The following is a 20,393-nucleotide window of genomic DNA, read 5'->3' as shown; positions in this document are numbered from 1 at the left end:
TGCTATTCTGAACTTTTTTGTAAATAAAGTGAAGAGTGGGACATGATCTGCACTTGTGCGAATATAAAATATACAGTACTTGTGTAGGTGCAGGTTTTGTTTTAACATTCCAATTCTTGTTTATCCTTTTGTCGCTGAAAATTCTTTACTAATTATGACATTCATTTTGTTTCTTCTAGATGTAACTCGATCCACTGTGTCCGATCATAAGGTGACAATGGCGGCACAACGGCCAGGAGGAGACGGTGGTGAGCCCCCCTCCTCCAACTGTAGCAATCCACAAGGCGGCGGCACGAACGACATTCATCTCTAAATGCTTCCCTGCACACCGATGAGATTCACGCCGATGGTCTTGACTTATGACCAATGTCCTTCAGGCCTGAAGTCCCTGTAGTACCCAAGGTCGAGTGATCACTGCTGCGCCTCGCTGTGTCCTAACTCCTGACCAATGTCCTTCAGCCTCTGGTAGCTCATTCACTTTTTAGTGTTCCATCTCCTTCTGTCAAGGTTTAATGTTCTTGTACTATTTTTCTGAGACATGGTCACGGTTTATTTATGCATGATTTTTTAAAGAAATCAAAAATCTTGTTATGTAATGTTTAGTATCTCTTTGTACCTCTGATTTATGCACCAAACTATAGGGGAGCCATCAAGGCATGGATATTCAATATTTTTTCCAATAATATATGGTGAAAAAACAATTTGATTTTTGTATACTTGTGTCTTTCATGTTCACTTGGTACATTAGTTTAATTTTCTTGAACTTCTATTTGGAAGGAGGCAAATTGATCAGATGTCACCATCTCACATCTTAGTGCGAGTCTATTGCAACATTGGCACATATTATTCTGATATGTAATATTCTGAATAATAATTTGATTATGTCCAAGTGAACAGTAGAAGAATTATCTGTGAGTGCATAGAGTATTTTCGACTTTCACCATCGAGTCTTTGTAGGTAAGTTGTACTTATTTAATCTACTGACACGTGCATATTTGACATGGAATGCAGGAAGGGCCACAACTAATTGATGTTCTGATGATGCTACCATAATACTATGGTTCTCCTTTCTCAGTTCTAGGAAAGTGTTCACTTCAAGAATTTGCTTTTCTTTTTGTTCACTTTCAATTCCCCTTTGTCAATCCCTCTCTCATTTGATTGCAGGATATTGTGCTTACTTCCATCTCTCGTTTGATCACAGGCTTTCAAAGGTGGGGCATGGGCTCAGAGGTGAGGCCACTAGCGGTTCAACTTTGCACATACATGAAAATAAAATCAAGGTTCTGCTGCTGAATAGATATTGTGTTGTAAACTTTAATATATACACACACATGGATAAGTCAGTTAATGATTGCTTTCTGTGATCAAATTGGCTTGCTATTGTGAAGGAAATGAGTTGTTTGCTTCTGCTTTTGTGATCATGGGTTAGTTGGAAATCAGAATGTACGATTAATTATTAGAGAATGTCGCTCGCAGTTAATTTCTATAGATCTGCACTATAAGCTAAATGTGTGCAATTTCTGTTGGGTTCCAATATAGAAATTTGGACAATATAAAAGGATCGATACAAATCCTGCTGCCTTCCGATGAATAGATCTTTCAAAGGACATCTTCTAATACAGCAGCCACACATTGTTCTTACACATAAATCATATAAATGGATTCATTCAGATTTATTTTGTTTCATGTCCATGAAAGTTCTCTCATCTTTTGATGTGTGTTTTATGTAGGGACTTACTTGGTGTGAAAATTATGCTCCTGCTTTAATAGCTAATATCAGGAACTATGTTTTAGTGTTTATTCCTTACCACTTCCATCCAATAAACTAATGTGCCTACTTTTGTACAATGTTCTTAACTGAAGTGGATTGTTCATGCAGGCACAAATTGGACTGACAAATGCTGATAGAGGAGGAGAACACCATGCAAGTACGTATGTGCCAAAATTGATAGATTTACCTCTAGGCATTGCATTATTTGCCGCGGTGTAGGTGTACTCTTTAAAGAATTTGTAGGAGATAGCAAAGGACTAGATCAAATCATTTGGTACAATGATTACTTTTTAGGGATGCAAATTTTAAACTTCAGTCATGCTTTATTGGTCATTTTTCTCCAATAATTATCTTCCATGTGGTATAAACATCTGGAGGTATAATTATTTTTCATTTTATTTTGTACTATAAGATAATAACAATGCATACAGTGGAGACTGAATTAGCTTAGGACATCAAAGGAAGTTCCTTTTGTAACTTGAAGAGTGTTCTTTCATATGTGTTGATAACAGTGTGCCTCCAATTAGTTTCTAGACATCCTTTCCAAGTCTCATACCTTTCATATTCCTCTGTTTTCTCCTTTTAGTCCAATTATTTCTTGAGAACTAAAATAATCATATACTCCCTCTATCCAGAATTACTTGACGCTGAAATGCATGTCTAGATACATCCATTACAGTGTCAAGTAACTCTAGACGGTCATTTCTCTTGATTTTTGAACCAAGTGTTATCTTGTTTTCTCGATAGGCAAGAAAGGTCCAACTGGCAAAAGCATACGAGGATGTTTCTACACTTCTCTTCCTCTATTGAGTTTATAATGCATATGAAAAAAATGTATACCTATTTCTGTTCTAGCACCTACATTATTTATTTATGCTCCTTCGACTCCTTTTGAATGTCTTATACTCTCTGCAATCACCAAACTGGAAGACATGCGCTTTTTAGGACATCTTCAATGCAAGACTCTTATACACGCGATTAAGAGAGCTATTTTTTTGTAAAATACAGTAAAAAGAAACACCCAAGCGCAGATCTGTTTCAACGCAAACGGTAGCTGATGCTAATATAATTGGTCGGCGTAGCAGCGATCCATCCAACACGCCTAGAGATACCTAGGCACTCGATGATATTTCTCGCGTCAATGCACCCCCTATGCCGGGAATCGATGGCTCAACCGGCAATCGAGCAGGATGGATATCCTAGCGCCTCTATATTAGCACCCACAAGGAAAGTAAACATAGACGCATATTGTGTTCAACATGATGATACAAGCGAGAGTTGGCCTACGCCGCCAACTGATATGCGGCAACGTGGAAGGAGTGTTCAAAAGCAGCAGGAGCAGTTGTTCTACTGCTGGTCGGAGGGAGATCTTGGCAAGGGAGATAGAGGGAGCTCTACAACCATGATCTTGGCATACAACCCGATGGCATCATGCCCACGTAAGCTTCTTCCAAGTTCCAATTCTTGTACATGTTGGTCTTTTACTATCAGAGCTTACAAAATCTTAGATGTTGCTGACAAAAGACCGAGATACAATATTTCAATTGCAGACTATATATTATTCAGCAAGTACGTTCGCAAAAAAATTGATCTCAGCAGGTTGGTGTTCATGTACAGGTTGCCATATGAGAATATACTGCGTATTTTGTCAAATCTCAAAACAAATGGCCCATTCTGACCATAACTATTCCAAAAGCATTGATAGGCTTTTTTAAACATCAAGCTATCTGAATATTGATCTCAGAAGTGTCCAAAATCCAAATGGTTATGTTTGTTCATATTTTCCTCATTCTTACATTCTTTGAATTAAAGTAGTGCTTGAGGTTAATAATAAATGATTGTTGGTAACTTAACTAGCTCCTGAGAATAATTTGTGATTGAAAGTGCTAGTTATCGACTAGAGGGGGGGTGAATAGGCGATTTTTATGAAAGTCTTCAAAACGTGAAAGTTTCGAAGACAAACAATAGAAATGACCTAATTGATATGCAGCGGAAGATAAACTACAACAAGCAAACCATAGTCAAGTATGCAATAATGTGAAAGTACAAAGACTAATAGCAGCTAAGTAGTAAGGATTAGGATGGAAGATAGTATGAAGCCAACCAACGATAGTAGTCAAGCAATGAAGTCAAACAGGTACGACAAATAGGCAATGACTTCACAAAGACAAACACTAAGTAAAGGGAGGGAGAGGATAGAACCAGTCACTTGTTGAAGACACAGGATTTGTTGGACCAGTTCCAGTTGTTGTGACAACTGTATGTCTGGTTAGGGAGGCTGAGATTCAACTCAGAAGACCGCGTCTTCACCTTATTCCCCTTGAGCTAAGGACACACAGTCCTCGCCCAATCACTCTGGTAAGTCTTCAAGGTAGACTTCCGAACCTTCACAGACTTCGTCCACCGGCGATCCACAATGACTCTTGGATGCTCAGAACGCGACGCCTAACCGGCTGGAGGATTCACGGTCCTCAAGTGTAATAAGTCTTCAGGTCACACAGACAGAAAGACTTCAGTGATGCCTAACACTCTTTGGCTCTGTGTGTTTGGGCTTTGTCCTCGCAAGGATTTCTCTCTCTCAAAGGCTTCAAGGTGGGTTGCTCTCAAACGACAAAAGCCGTGCACTAACTCTGAGCAGCCACCTATTTATGGTGTAGGGGTGGGCTATTTATAGCCACTAGGCAACCCGACCTGATATGTCCGAAATGACCCTGGGTCACTAAGGAACTGACACGTGTTTCAACGGTCAGATTTCAAACACACACGGCAACTTTACTTGGGCTACAAGCAAAGCTGACTCATCCAGCTCTGGATAAGATTTGCTCTCATTGTCTTCGCTTGAAGACATAGGATTTGGGTTGAGCATCACTTCAGTCATTCTGACTTTGTTCACTTGGACCCCACTTAACAGTACGGTGGTTCCTATGACTCGACAAAGAAGAAAAAGGAAACAACGAAACGACACAGTCTTCGCGCTCCATAGTCTTCACTCAATGTCTTCTCATGTCATAGTCTTCAATGTGAATATCTTCACATACCACCATTGTCATCAATGTCTTCATACATTTTAGGGGTCATCTCCGGTAGGTAAACCGAATCAATGAGGGACACTACCTGCGTTATCCTGCAATTCTCACAAACGCATTAGTCCATCAACCAAATTTGTCGTCAATACTCCAAAACCAACTAGGGGTGGCACTAGATGCACTTACAATCTCCCCCTTTTTGGTGATTGATGACAAACTGGTTGAAGTTTTCAACGGGGATAAAGTATGTGAAATTGTAAAGGATAGGGTATTGTCTTCATAAGTGGCAAAGGCTCCCCCTGAAGATGTGCATATAAGTAATTTGCTTTTGGAATGCAAATGCACATGGCAGGTTGTACTTGTGGAGATCCTCTTCAACTTATGAAGATAATTCATCATGCATGAAATGATATAACTAAGAGAATGACATGCATAATGAAAAATGGACGTCTGCAGAATGATCTAAGTGCGGAAGTTATCATCGCACATGTGGAATTTATCATCGTATCACAGAAAAGCAAATAAGTAGCAGACGACCATCGAGTTTAAGTGTTACAACTCAAAGAACTAAATGTATCAAAAGCGAGAGTTGTAAACACTAGGCAAAATATAAAGCAACCGCCCATATGAACCCGCTTGAAGACTATCAAACTCATATGCTTATCCCCCTTTTGTCAGTAAGGACCAAAAAGGTTTGAAGACATAGAGCATCTACTCGTCCTCATGAGGAGTAGGTGAAGCAGCAGGGTTGTCGTTGTTGTTTGGCGGTGCAGACGAACTTGGTGCAGTGTCGATGCGTGCAGAAGTAGGGGCGGTGAAGTAGCATCGTCTTCATCATCGATCACTTTGGCATTCACAGTTGCCACGGAGGAAGAATAGTCAGAGTCTTCAAGGGATGGAGTTCGACGTAGGATAGCATTCCATGGAGGAGTGGAGTCAAACTTGAATCTTTCAGTGAAGCCATCGTCTTGAAGATCTGCTTCAGCACTGAGCAGTGTCAAACTCTTCCATGATCGCCGACAGGTCTCGTGAGTGACAAAAGCATTCTTGGTGGCAAGATTTCGAATGTGATTGACGTCCACCAAGAGGCTTTGCATCTGTCGCTTGAGCCAAAAGTGATGCTTATCTTGTTTCTGATGCAGTGCCACAAGAAGTTCTCGGTCATTTAGGACGCGAGAGCGCTTCTTAGGCCTTTGGGCAATTGTGCTCTCAGTAGCTTCAGTTTGCGCACGGTGAGGCAGATGAGTGTTCCCAGCCATTGGATAGACACGAGTTACTGCTTGGACTCCTTCCATGGGTTGAGTGAAGCTTTGGTGATCAGCATTTTGAAGACAAAGAGGCTTCTTGGCAGGCTCAGGGTATATGGCTTCAACTGACATATCAACCTCCGGTAGAAAGATCAGATGATTGCGAGCAGAGGGTTGATAGTTGATAGCAGAGTGTAGCTTGATGAGGCGCATGACCCATGGAGCATAGAATTTCAGGCCAAAAAGGTCAGATCCAGATGCAGCCAGTTGCCGGATGAAGAATTCTTGTGTATTGAAGCTGATGCCATTGAGGATGTAAAAGACCAATGTCTTCATGGCTCCTTCAAGTTTTGCAGCTGATGAATGCCCTTTGATAGGCCATAGAGTTTGCCTGATGATGTGATATATTGTGCGAGGTAGATACTCAAGGTCATCAACAAAGAACTCCTTTGGGTATTCAGCGTCAGGTGGCAGAGGCTTCATCATGCTCAACATCTGGCTCATGTTGGGCTCTGGCTTATGGAAGATGCTCTCTAGTGCATTGCGGTGGAGTTGACAATCAGGTTCGAACAGCTCTCCGGGAGTGGGTAGGCCTGTAAGCTCAATGACATCAAGAGCTTTGGCTTCATGATGAACATTTCCTGTCATCCACTCGAGAACCCATGTCTTTGTATCTTTGTAGTAGCCGCGAATGTGGAGGGTAGCATAGAATTGAAGCAAAAGTTCCTCATTCCAATGTTCTTTGTCTGTCACAAAGCTGAGCAGACCTGCATCATGAAAGCAGTCAAGTGCTTCTTCTAAGCATGGCAGTCCAGTAATGGCTTCAGTGTCGAGGCGCATATGAGGGAAAATGCGCCCTTGATCATACAGAACGCAAGGGTAATAGCTTCGCTGCTGATAGCTCCAGAAACGATCAGATGATATTCTTGGCCTTGAGTAGGGGTTCTTTGCTGTGTCAAAGAAGGTGTTGTAGGCTTTGAAGCCATTTGCATTGAAGGACCCTGTAGAGGTGGCAGGACCTGGGAACCTTGGCAGTCTTGGCTTTGGTTTCTGGACCTGAGGCCTATGCTCAACATGATAATCAAACTAAGGACCAGAAGCATTGGGCGGAGGGACTAGAACAGGCCATTTGACAGTCATTAGCTGACCATAGTTGTATGCTTTCTCAATTGTATGGGGCCTTGGTGGCGGAACTGGAGCGGTGGCAACAACAGAGGCGTCGGGCTGCACAACAGATGCTTCAGGATCAGTTGCATCATTGACTTCTGGCACATTGGTTGGTGCAGGCTCCACATGTGCTTTAGCCATGACTACATCATTGGCTTCATTTTGCGTTGGTGGTGGCAGCCTCAAGATTTTCAACCTCCACTTGATGAGCTGGAGGGTCGGGCACTGGCACGTTCACTTCAGGAACAGCTTCTTCAGTAATGGGGGAGTAGGGACACGTTCTTCTTCTTGGTTGTCATCGGCTGATGCAGCCGGATTGTCTTCAGCAGCTTTGGCTTCAGACACGAAGACATTCACAGTCGGAGTGGCTTCTGGAAACACTTAACATGCAATAGGTTGGTGGTGCACTTCTCCTTCTGGAACGCTCGAAAGAGGGACTTGAGCCCTTTGTCCTTTGCAAAGCCTACGTAATGCTGGCGACGCCTTTGGAGATGGAGTTGGCTGGGCCTCAAAGTCATCTTCTTCTTCTTGCACAGGTGGTGTGACTTGTTGTTGTTGTTGTTGGGGAGTACTCGAGGAGTCTTGTTGTTGTGGGTGATCAGCCCATGATGCATCCTGAGCAATTGGTGTCAGAGGACGACCAATGCTGATGAGTTCGTTGTTCGTGAGAACAGGCGATGATACCAAGTTGTGTTCGATCTGAGGAAGAACTTCATCATCTTCAACATTGTCATTGTGACCAATGTCTTCAGCAGCGGTGGGATCAACTGCTGGAATGTCTTCAGCTTCAGGAGCCTCTGTGGAAGCAGGCTCATGAACTATCATCCGTCGTTCTTGGTGTTCAGATGCAGGGTGAACCATTGAGATAGGTTCAACAACTAAGGGCTCTGTGGGAGCAGCCCGATTCTTCTTGGTTTTGCGCTTCTTCTTGGAGGGAGCAACATCAGAGGTTTCAGGATATTTCCTTTTTCTGGCTTCAACCTCGGCAGCCCTCTCTTCTTCAGATCTGAAGCGGTTGACCTGACCGTCGGCTTCGAGCCAGTCATGCTGCTTGGGAAGACTATGCGAGGTTCTTCCCGCCTTGAAGGTGCAGATTGGTCAGTTGATAGCTTCTTCTTCTTTGCAGCCATTCTGGGGTCAATGCCAGGACGACCAAGAGCCTTGCGCTTCTCAGCCTCATTGTAGGCTAGCACACACTTGTCAGCCAGACTCTTCATAAGCTCATGAGAGCCTTTAGCTTCTTCGCGCTTCTTGTGAAAGGCTTCTTTGAGCTCGTGCAGCATGATTTTGAAGTTTTTGACATCTTGCACGCTGAGCTTTGCCACATGCTTCTTGAACTGAGCTTTCTCATAGTCGATCTTGTGCTTCAGTTTAATGATGCGCTGAGCAAGAGCTAGCTCAGAAGCAATGGCGCCATTGAAGGAGACGCTGAGGCCAATGGGAAGTTGCAGATCTTCAAAGCTGAGATTTGGGGTGTCAAACCACTCATCAATGAAGTTATGGATGATTGCCACATCAAAGAGAGGCAAATCATTGAAGATCTCTGCTTCTTCCTTGCTCTTGATCAGTTGCTCAAGAGCATCATCTGCAAGATCTTCATCGCTGGACAGATCAATGTGCTCTTCTCGCAGAATGGCAGCATGAGTCAATGTCTGATCAGTATTCTTGACGATTTTCTTTTCTTCTCCGTCTTCTTGGAGATACGTGATAGATCTTCAGAGTGCACACTGTCTTCAGGAGGTGCAGTTGCCAGTGGCTTCGCACGAGAAGCTTTTGGAGGAGCAGCTGATCTTGAAGCCTTAGTCTTCTTTGGCTTCTTCGGCTTTGGAGTAGGAGCTGGGGCTTCATCAGTGTCAGCATCATCATCAGAATGATCCACTTTGGCACCTTGGACCGAGATGTGAGTGATGAGGCCATCAAGGTTGTAGAACGGACCGATGACATTGGGTTCTGCATCACGTGAGCCGTCAGCACGGGGAGCAGAGGGACCAGGGTTGAAGTCTAATCCCAATGACTTCTTGTTTTCCTTGGCCGATGCCTTTGCATGCTGGAAGTTGCGCTTGAAGAGATTATCGTCACGACACCAGAGCAATCATGATGGGTCGGCATTTTCAGGCTGAGGTCCACGGACCATACAAGGATAGAAACCTTGTGCAATAGCTTCAGCTCTGTTCTTGGGTGGAAGGCCTCGATAGAGAATATCACCCCAAGGAATTTTGATAGCATTCTTCTCAGTGTATTCCTGGGTCACGAACTTGTATTTGAACCATTGTTCAGCCCAATATCGTCGAATCCATTGGATTCGTGTCTTGCGCTGATTATAATCCTCTTCAGGATCTGTCTTGTAAAGCTCTGCGAGGTCATCAGGCAAATCTTTTGATGTTCCCCCACGACGATGTCTGCCACCCTTCCTTACTGATTTCTCTGCAGCCATGAACTTCAAACTGAATGGCTTCAACACGTTCAAAGGCTTCAAAGGCTTTCGCTTGCTGGACAAACAGGAACTGGCTTCGGGAGAGTTAATGTGATGCTGTAAGAATTCTGCAAACGAATGCAGACTATGAGAACCAAGGGATTCTCCCACGGACATGTACCTGTGACAGCATTAGAGATGCGAGGGAAGGGGAAGAGGTCATATGCATTCTCAGAAGATTTTGAAGATAAATCATTTTGAAGACATTGACCTCATGATGCGAAGACATTCACTTATATGTTGAGAGTTGGTTCCAGATTTGTACGAATCCGTGAATAAGTACAAGTGAGGAATCTAACTAGATATGAAGCTTAAGTGAGTATACTAGGCAGTATGAGATGCAGACAGAATAGATCTGGCATTGTATAGGCAGAAACCAATTTTGGTAAAAAGGATGAATCTTTGAGGATCAAAAAGATGGTAAAAATAGAGTTGTATTTACCACACGAAGAACTGCTAGATGGGATGAGTAGGAGACCGAGCAGCTCAATCCACCATGCCCTAACTTGGCGATGGAGGACACCTACGGCAGCGGCGGAGAGGACGATGTCTGCGTCCGGCGTGAGGACGGCGTCGGAGAAGTCGCGGCAGCTAAGCGCTTCGTCGCCAGCGTCGTCGAGAGCTAGCAGTGGCGCTAGGGTTTTGACGAGGTGGAGAGGTGGAAGAAGGTTTTCTTTACTGCAGGGGACATGTATTTATAAGGAAGTATGCGGCACAGCATAATTACGCAGGTGCCCTTGGCGGTTCACATCTGAGGGGCACGTGGCAAGCATGCAACATACTCAGAGTTGTCCCACGTTCCCACGCCCGCCAGGTTTGTCGGATGATTGTTCTGGCTTCTCCAGATTTCAAACAATAAGGATGAATCATTTAAAACAGACTTAATGTTTGTATCTGTGTCTTCTGCTGACAAGGACGCTGAGAAGACATTCGACAGTTTCAATAGAATGCATATGATTTGGACAGATAGAGTTTGAGATAGAAAGCATAGAGAGATTAGGGTCCGATCACATTCACTTAGTTCAAAAGATTCAACTAGGAAGACATAGCTATAAGTGAATGTTGTAGAGGACAGAATACTAGTATATATGTATCAGAAAGCAATCAAATCAACATAGTGAAGAAAATCATGAAGATAAGTTGAAATTGAAGACAAACCAAATGCGAAGATATAGCAAAAATAACGCCATGAGTGAAACACTTCAAACCGAGAAATTTGGTGGTGGTGTTACCCACCGTATAGGAAGTATTAGACCCAGACACGGCGCACAATTATCGTGGCGCTCCGAAGTCAAATTCCACGTTAATGTATTCACACTTAGAATGTAAGTCTTCATTGATTGAAGATATACTTTACTTCGTGTGTTGCACATCTAAGTCATCAACATGCATAAGTGTTAGGATGTGTGCCTGATCACAAGACATTTGAGGATTCCAAGATATTTAGCTCACACCGTAACTTGCAAAACCTTTTCTCATCCAAGGGCTTTGTGAAGATATCTGCCAGTTGCTCTTCAGTGTTGACGTGAATGATGTCAATATCTTTCTTCATGACATAATCTCTGAGAAAGTGATGACGAATTTCAATGTGCTTTGTCTTCGAGTGCTGGACTGGATTGTTGGCAATCTTGATGGCGCTTTCGTTGTCACAGAAGAGAGGAACTTGTTTCAGATTGATGCCATAGTCCTTGAGAGTTTGCTTCATCCATAGAAGCTGAGCGCAGCAAGATCCAGCAGCAATGTATTCAGATTCAGCAGTTGAGAGTGATACACAGTTCTGCTTCTTTGAAGACCAACAGACAAGTGATCGTCCCAGAAAGTGACATGTGCCTGATGTAGACTTGCGATCCACCTTGTCACCAGCATAATCAGCATCCGAGAATCCAACCAGATCAAATTTTGAGCCCTTTGGATACCATAATCCGAGTGTTGGGGTGTAAGCCAAATATCGAAGAATTCGCTTCACAGCTAAGTGATGCGATCCCTTTGGTGCCGCTTGGAATCGAGCACACATGCAAACATTAAGCATAATATCTGGCCTAGATGCACATAGGTAAAGTAAGTAACCAATCATGGAGCGGTATACCTTTTGATCGAACTCTTTACCATTGTTGTCGGGACCCAGATGGTGTTTGGCTGGCATTGGCGTCGTGTAACCTTTGCAATCTTCCATTCCAAACTTCTTCAGACGATCTTTGAGGTATTTTTCTTGAGATATGAAGATGCCATTCCTTTGCTGACGAATTTGAAGACCAAGGAAGAACTTTAGCTCACCCATCATGGACATCTGATATTGCTCTTGCATCATGTATCCAAACTCATCACTATACTTCTGGTTGGTGCAGCCGAAGATAATGTCATCCACATATATTTGGCACACAAACAGTTCACCATCATATGTCTTTGTGAAGAGTGTGGGATCGAGGGATCCAGGTTTGAAGCCTTTGCTCTTCAGGAAGTCTTTGATCGTATCATACCAAGTGCGAGGAGCTTGTTTGAGGCCATACAGTGCTTTGTTTAGCTTGTACACCATATCAGGATGTTTTGGATCTTCAAAGCCAGGTGGTTGAGCTACGTATACTTCTTCTTCAATCTTGCCGTTGAGAAATGCACTCTTCACATCCATTTGATATAGCAAGATGTTGTGGTGGTTAGCATAGGCTAGCAGTATGCGAATAGCTTCAAGCCTAGCCACAGGAGCAAATGTTTCATCAAAGTCAATTTCTTCAACTTGAGTATATCCTTGAGCCACAAGACGTGCTTTGTTTCTGACGACTTGACCATGCTCATCTTGCTTGTTTCGATATATCCATTTTGTGCCAATAATGTTATGCTTGCGAGGGTCAGGATGCTTGACAAGTTCCCAAACATTGTTCAGCTTGAACTGTTGAAGTTCTTCTTGCATAGCTTGTATCCATTCAGGTTCCATAAAGGCTTCAGCAACTTTCTTGGGTTCTAATATTGACACAAAAGAAAAGTGCCCACAGAAATTTGCTAACTGTGTTGCTCTTAAGCGAGTAAGTGGACCAGGTGCATTGATGCTATCAATTATCTTCTCAGTTTGTACTTCATTTGCAACTCGAGGATGAACTGGACGAAGACCTTGCTCTTGCTAATCATTGTCATCATTGGGAGGATTGTCTTCAGTCTGAGCATTGTCTTCAGGTTGGTTAGGTGCAGAAATGATAAGTTCCTCTTCAGGCTGCGCTTCAGAAGGCATGATTTCGCCAGTTCCCATCAGCTTGATAGATTCGCTGGGCGGAGCTTCGTCTAGTGTACTTGGCAGGAGCTCTCTTTGTGAACCATTGGTTTCATCAAATCGCATGTCCATAGTTTCGACGATTTTGTAGAGATAGAGGTTGAAGACTCTGTAAGAGTGCGAGTCCTTTCCATAACCGAGCATGAAGCCTTCGTGAGCTTTAGGTGCAAATTTTGACTTGTGATGGGGATCCTTGATCCAGCACCTAGCTCCAAATACTCTGAAGTAGCTGACATTTAGCTTCTTGCCCGTAAGGAGCTCATAGGATGTTTTGTTCAGAAGCTTATGGATGTAAACACGGTTGATGACTTGACATGCTGTATCAATAGCTTCAGGCCAGAACTTTCTTGGTGTTTTGTACTCGTCGAGCATTGTTCGAGCCATCTCAATAAGGGTTCTGTTCTTGCGCTCTACGATGCTTTGCTGAGGTGTGTATGGAGCAGAGAACTCATGAGTGATTCCCATTGTATCCAGATAAAGATCAAGTCTGGTGTTCTTGAACTCAGTGCCGTTGTCACTTCTGATATGCTTGATCTTGATGCCATAGTTGTTCATGGCTCGATTGGCGAAGCGTCTGAAGACATCTTGTACTTCAGTCTTGTAGAGAATTATGTGCACCCATGTATATCTTGAGTAGTCATCAACAATGACGAAGCCATAGAGACAAGCAGTAGTTGTGAGGGTAGAGTAGTGAGTAGGGCCAAATAAGTCCATGTGTAACAGCTCGAAGGGTTGAGATGTCGTCATGATTGTCTTCGAGGGGTGCTTTGCCCTAGTCATCTTTCCAGCTTCGCAGGCACCACACAAATGATCCTTCTTGAACTTGACACCCTCGATGCCTATGACATGCTTCTTCTTGGCGAGTGTGTGCAAGTTCCTCATGCTAGCATGCCCCAGCCTCCGATGCCAGAGCCAGCATTCTGAAGCTTTTGCAAGAAGACATACGGCAAGTTGTGGACCTGCTGAGAAATCTACCATGTATAGATCATCTTTCTGATATCCTTCAAAGACTAGAGACTTGTCAGATTCCATTAGTACAAGGCAACGATATTTTCCGAATAGCACAATCATGTTCAAGTCACAAAGCATTGAGATAGACATTAAGTTGAAACCAAGGGATTCAACAAGCATCACTTTATCCATGTGTTGATCCTTTGAGATTGCAACTCTACCTAGACCCAATACCTTGCTTTTACCAGTGTCAGCAAATGTGATGTGACTCTTGTCTGATGGACGTAAGGTTGAGTCCATGAGAAGACTTCGATCACCAGTCATATGATTAGTGCATCCGCTGTCCATAATCCATTCTGAAGCATGAGGTGTCATACCCTATAGTACAGTTAGGGGGATAGGCTTCACCAAGAGTATTGTGAAGCATAAACATTTGACGGGCACGAGGATTATCACAGCTTAGATCAAGGTTAGGACTCATAGTATGACTGGTAAACGATTCAGATGTGAAATACATAGTAAGACCATTTTATCATGCGTCCCTTAATGTGTTTTAGGTCCCCAGCAATAGCATCGGACGCCTTTGATTACAGGCTGGAGACCTTTCCCTGCAAGAGAAAGTTAGTTCTTCTTAACCACCCACATCTTCAGGGGTGGCTTAGAAGCAATGAGTCTAAGTGCAGCATTTGAGAACTTCGGCTTTGGAGCCCTAGCAAATAGCCTTGCAGGAGATGAATGATACTCATATGAATAAGCAGAAAAGTTCTTAGTTCTATGAACACAGCGATTTGAAGACACACGCTCATATTCATAAGTTTGAGTATGGTTTCCCTGCAAAACATTGGCGTTAGGGTGACTCAGGTGAGTCCTCTGTCTGTATGAAGCCTTTGGACCATATGACGCCCTAGGTCTGGGGTTTGTCTTCTTCCCAGGTGGTGTCATGATCACATTCACTGGAAGATTCTCAAGACAGCTTTTGGGAACCCAGATCTTCTTCATAGGTGGTCCATTCCTGCAGTTAGTACCAATATACCTGGCAAACACTTCACCATTCTGATTCTTGAACAGCTTATAGTTTGCATCAAGGGATTCATCAATGATAATGGGATTAGCACAGGTAAAGCCAGATAAGGTGGATGGATCCACTGAAGGTCCCTTTGCAGCAACCCATGTGGTTTTGGGATACTGTTCAAGCTTCCAGTAGGAACCATCAACATTCATTTTCCTCTCGAACCCAACACCCTCTTTCCTAGGGTTTTGGTTCAGAATCTGCTTTTTGAGGACATCGCAAAGTGTCTGATGTCCTTTCAGACTTTTATACATCCCTGTTTCAAGCAATGTCCTCAACCTAGCATTTTCATCAGCAATAGTAGTGGTATCCTCCGCAGAGGGGTTAGTTACCACATCAGTAGTTGAAGACAATGCAACAGTAGCAGCAGTGGAACATTCAGCAACAGATGTAGCGATATCACGCTCAATGCATTTTAGACATGGTGGTTCAAATCCATCCTGAGCGGGACTGATATGTTGAGCGCGAAGTGACTCATTCTCTTTTTGAAGATCTTCATGAGCCGCTCTCAATTTCTCAAGCTCTTGCTTCCTTTGAAGATAATCATAGGAGAGCTTTTCATAAGTGGTTGAGAGCGTTTCATGACAACTTTCAAGTTCTTGGTACTTAGCATGAAGTTTTTTATGTCTTCAACTAAGGACTGTGAACGTGTCATTTCCGTGTCCAACAGGTCATCGCTTTTGTCTAACAGTTTTTGAGTATGTTCCATAGCCTTTTGTTGTTCAGTTGCAATTTTAGCAAGTGTTCTATAGCTGGGTTTGGATTCACAATCAGAGTCATCTTCACTTGATGTTTGAAAGTAAGCATCATGTGATTTTACCTTGGCACCACGTGCCATGAAGCAGTAGGTGGGAACAGGGTCGTCTTTGTCATCAGCTTCGCGTTGGTGTGGGAGTCATTGTCTTCAGTGTTGAAGATGGACTTGGCAACATAGGCTGTGCCTAGAGCCAGACTTGCAACGCCAGGGTCGGACTCCTCTTCAGACTCCACCTCCACCTCCTCAGAAGCAAACTCCTCCTCTGAATCCATTTCCTTGCCAACAAAAGCACGAGCCTTGCCAGATAAGCTCTTCTTATGAGATGAAGACCTTGATGAGGACTTGGAAGAAGACTTTGAAGATTTCTTCTTCTTCTTGTCATCAGAATCATATTCCTTGCTCTTCTTCTTCTTCTTCTTCTCATTGTCCCACTGTGGACACTCAGAGATATAGTGTCCATGTTTCTTGCACTTGTGACATGTTCTCTTCTTGTAGTCATGAGTGGAAGCTTCATCATTTCTTGAGCTAGATTGTGAAGACTTTCTGAAGCCCTTCTTCTTAGTGAACTTCTGGAACTTCTTCACAAGCATAGCAAGTTCCTTTCCAATGTCTTCAGGATCATCAGAACTGCAGTCAGATTCTTCTTCAGATGAGGAAACAGCTTTTGCCTTCAAAGTGCGAGTTCGGCCATAGTTGGGACCATAGATATCTCAGAAAGCTGGAACTCATGTGTCTTGAGCCTCTCAAGTATATCAGACGGATCAAGTGTCTTGAAGTCAGGGCATTCTTGTATCATGAGGGCAAGGGTGTCAAAGGTGCTATCAAGTGATCTCAGTAGTGTCTTGACGATTTCATGCTTGGTAATCTCAGTGGCGCCGAGAGCACGAAGCTCATTTGTGATGTCGGTGAGGCGATCAAACGTGGGATGGACATTTTCATTGTCGTTTCTCTTGAAGCGGTTGAAGAGGTTGCGAAGAACACTGATCCTTTGATCTCTCTGGGTTGAGACGCCTTCGTTGACCTTGGATAGCCAGTCCCATACTAGCTTCGACGTTTCCAGAGCACTCACACGGCCATACTGTCCTTTGGTCAGATGACCACAGATAATGTTCTTGGCAGTAGAGTCCAGTTGAATGAACTTCTTGACATCAGCAGGGGTGACACCTTCACCAGTTTTGGGAACGCCATTCTTGACGACATACCAGAGGTCGACATCAATGGCTTCAAGATGCATGCGCATCTTATTCTTCCAGTAGGGATATTCAGTTCCATCGAACACGGGGCAAGCAACGGAGACTTTGATTATCCATGCAGTCAACATAGCTAAACTCCAGGTGGTTAAACCGAATCACACAGAACAAGGGAGTACCTTGCTCTGATACCAATTGAAAGTGCTAGTTATTGACTAGAGGGGGGTGAATAGGCGATTTTTATGAAAGTCTTCAAAACGTGAAAGTTTCGAAGACAAACAATAGAAATGACCTAATTGATATGTAGCAGAAGATAAACTACAACAAGCAAACCATAGTCAAGTATGCAATAATGTGAAAGTACAAAGACTAATAGCAGCTAAGTACTAAGGATCAGGATGGAAGATAGTATGAAGCCAACCAACGATAGTAGTCAAGCAATGAAGTCAAACAGGTACGACAAGTAGGCAATGACTTCACGAAGACAAACACTAAGTAAAGGGAGGGAGAGGATAGAACCAGTCACTTGTTGAAGACACAGGATTTGTTGGACCAGTTCCAGTTGTTGTGACAACTATACGTCTGGTTAGGGAGGCTGAGATTCAACTCAGAAGACCGCGTCTTCACCTTATTCCCCTTGAGCTAAGGAGACACAGTCCTTGCCCAATCACTCTGGTAAGTCTTCAAGGTAGACTTCTGAACCTTCACAGCCTTCGTTCACCGGCGATCCACAATGACTCTCGGATGCTCAGAACGCGACGCCTAACCGGCTGGAGGATTCACAGTCCTCAAGTGTAATAAGTCTTCAGGTCACACATACAGAAAGACTTCAGTGATGCCTAACACTCTTTGGCTCTGTGTGTTTGGGCTTTGTCCTCGCAAGGATTTCTCTCTCTCAAAGGCTTCGAGGTGGGTTGCTCTCAAACGACAAAAGCCGTGCACTAACTCTGAGCAGCCACCTAGGGGGTGGGCTATTTATAGCCACTAGGCAACCCAACCTGATATGTCCGAAATGACCCTGGGTCACTAAGGAACTGACACGTGTTCCAACGGTCAGATTTCAAACACACACGGCAACTTTACTTGGGCTACAAGCAAAGCTGACTCATCCAGCTCTGGATAAGATTTGCTCTCATTGTCTTCGCTCGAAGACATAGGATTTGGGTTGAGCATCACTTCAGTCATTCTGACTTTGTTCACTTGGACCCCACTTAACAGTACGGTGGTTCCTATGACTCAACAAAGAAGAAAAGGGAAACAACGAAACGACACAGTCTTCGCGCTCCATAGTCTTCACTCAATGTCTTCTCATGTCATAATCTTCAATGTGAATATCTTCACATACCACCATTGTCGTCAATGTCTTCATACATTTTAGGGGTCATCTTCGGTAGGTAAACCGAATCAATGAGGGACACTACCTGCGTTATCCTGCAATTCTCACAAACGCATTAGTCCCTCAACCAAATTTGTCGTCAATACTCCAAAACCAACTAGGGGTGGCACTAGATGCACTTACAGTGATATAGCTTGCTCCTATATGTGTCATTGACAACGTTCTAATGTCACAATTTTTTTATCATGCACTCTTACAAGGTCATTTCTTCTTGTTTGTTTTTGTGAGCAGAGCAACCTCCTTCTGGATGACAAAAGAATTAGGTCCAGATAATTCGTTCTTTGAGCAAAGCAACTTTGTTGGTGATGCCAATTTTCTTACTAATGCGGCAATTGGTAAGGATAGAACAATATAAGTTTTCCTTATGTTGGTTTTGTACTAAACATAATCATTTATGAAAGACCTTGAAAGAACTCTATACAGTATGTCAATCAGGAAAATCATGTAGCTTTTTGGGCGTTCTCTCTTAGTATTACAACCTTAAACCTTGTTGGGTTTGAAAGAAATTGTGTTAAACATGGTTATGAGCTTATTGGATCTTAAACAAACTACATTACATGTGTAGTAATTTTAGTAGCTAGACATACATACTCTGCTATGTTAGATTTAGGAGAAAGAGTTGTTTTATTCATTCATTTGGATTTTTTTGTCTATAATGTTGATCTATTTTTCATCTTTTGATCTTCTTTACTTCAATTGTGCTCTTGTTACATTAACTCGGCATGACGGAATGTTTCGTGCTAACATGATTCATGGTTGCAGGCTGCCGCGATAGAAAGCTGGGAGCCCCCTAGGAACAAAATAAAAAAGGTCCCAACCTCCTGTCGATGCTTATCTTAAAAACTTGGCATGAATTTTGTTTCTTACATATATTTGTCCATGGTTACCTTTTTCAAACAAGCTTTAGCTTCTACAATGGGATAAAGGCCTCACATGAGTGACTGGAAAATCGTCCCTTTTTAAAATTTACTTGATAGTGTTGGGATTTAAATATTTCCTTTTCGGTAACACATTCATGATTCATGTGACATTCTAAAGTAATGCAAATTTGTAATGAACGAATTACACTTTTGTGCAGTACGGAAAGATCCTACCTTTGCCCTTAATACACCTGATGGGCACTGTCATCACCAACATGAGTTTGGTCTCCTTGACGCACGCGATCAAGGCCATGGAGTCCATCTTTCCTATTCTACTAGCTGCCTTGTTCCTCGGGTAGGTATTTGGTTTCAGACTTTATCAAGTGGTCTGTCCTAACAAATGAAATGTGTGGAAATAGATAATTTATTATGTTATTCTGTTCTAGCGGACACCTTCTTTACTGGTAGTTGGTTCTCTCATGCCGGTTTTTGGTGGAGTTGTACTGGCATCTATGACTGAAGTTTATTTCAACTTGTTAGTTGTAACTTTCTCATTTCTGAAATTTCAGTGTCAAATGATTGGGAAATGTGTCACACTATCCAGTAGTTTAGTCAAGCTTATTCACCACCGGTCGAGAAAAAAAGAAACCAATAGTTCACATTAGTGGCAATTGAAGAGATGTTTTAATTTTTTGAAGAGATTGTGGTTAGGTTACAAGCATATACATTACTGGCAATACAAATAATAATAATAATAATATTAATATTAATAATAATAATAATAATAATATCAATAATAATAATAATAATAATAATAATAATAATAATAATAATAGTAAATACCTTTTCCAGTTATTTTAGCTAAAATAATGCAGAAAATTTTAGTCACTCATGTTTGCAATCCGAAACGTTGGTTGTACTTCAGTCTATGGCAATTTATTTATTTATTGTGGTCTTATTCTAAGCCATCTTCCATCATTTATACTGGTTGCATATGTACTTTGGGAAACATGATTGGATTTTGGGGTGCCATGGCTTCGAATCTTAGGGATCAGTCGTGATCTTGCTGACAAAGAGGAGGAAGAAGACAAGGCAGCAGATATGGTCTCTGCAAGGTAGACAAGGAGTTTGCAACATGCTGCAATATTGAATTGTTGTTTCTTGTCTTATGCTCACATCAAATTTTGAATTAGTATCAATGTCAGTTTTAGTCTTTGTATAGTACCT

The 20,393-nt window shown here is 42.7% G+C and overlaps 1 long non-coding RNA gene across 1 annotated transcript; it reads left to right on the top strand.

Moving 5' to 3' along the window:
- Positions 1-1,172: 1,172 nt before the first annotated feature.
- LOC123065312 (uncharacterized) lies at positions 1,173-3,024 on the top strand. Its single transcript, XR_006430958.1, has 3 exons — positions 1,173-1,230; positions 1,880-1,928; positions 2,780-3,024. It is a non-coding gene; the product is annotated as an uncharacterized lncRNA (long non-coding RNA).
- The last annotated feature ends 17,369 nt before the right edge of the window (positions 3,025-20,393 follow it).

The sequence above is a fragment of the Triticum aestivum genome, chromosome 3B (assembly GCF_018294505.1).
Source record: "Triticum aestivum cultivar Chinese Spring chromosome 3B, IWGSC CS RefSeq v2.1, whole genome shotgun sequence".
NCBI lineage: Eukaryota > Viridiplantae > Streptophyta > Magnoliopsida > Poales > Poaceae > Triticum > Triticum aestivum.
This window is presented reverse-complemented; position numbering and strand designations above follow the sequence as displayed.